This window comes from Penaeus monodon, chromosome 20, assembly GCF_015228065.2.
Source record: "Penaeus monodon isolate SGIC_2016 chromosome 20, NSTDA_Pmon_1, whole genome shotgun sequence".
NCBI lineage: Eukaryota > Metazoa > Arthropoda > Malacostraca > Decapoda > Penaeidae > Penaeus > Penaeus monodon.
In genome coordinates, this window is record NC_051405.1 from 41,135,241 (window position 1) to 41,135,940 (window position 700).

Sequence of the window (700 nt, forward strand, 5' to 3'; positions counted from 1 at the left end):
GTTCTGCTTAATAAAATCCCGTTCTCTGCGAGATGTTTTCATAGCAGAGGGCGTGGTCAAAAATCACTACAATTTTGTCGTATGTATTTACATGATCTATATTTATCAGTGGTTTCATAATAATTATTTACATAATATAGATTTATCGGTGGTCTGATCACACTGATTTATATAATATATATTTATCAGTGGTTTAATCATACTGCTTTACATAATATATATTTATCAGTAGTTTAGTCTCATTGATTTACATAATATATATTCATCAGTGGTTTAATCATGCTGATTTACATAATATATATTTATCAGTGGTTTCATCATAGTGATTTACATAAAAAATATTTATCATAAGAATTTTATCACACAGATTCACATATCTATACGTGAAACATTTTCCCCACATTAAAGTTTAGTCCAGTGCACTAAAATAATATCAGAACTTTTATATACATCAATACGGTGATCGTTTTAATGAATCACGAAATATCAAGTGAAGTTCAGATAGTGTAGAGGCACAGGTCACGCTTGGCCGTATGGCTGAGCTGATAGAATCCCCTCCTCCCCCTAGTGTGTGTTGTTATAATCACATTCTTGACTATCAAGCGGACGTTTAAAATTCCCAGCGTGTAAACAATGTTAAAAAATTATAAATCCGCCTTCATGGAAGCTTTGAGACGCTGTGCAAGGCTGGTGGCGATGA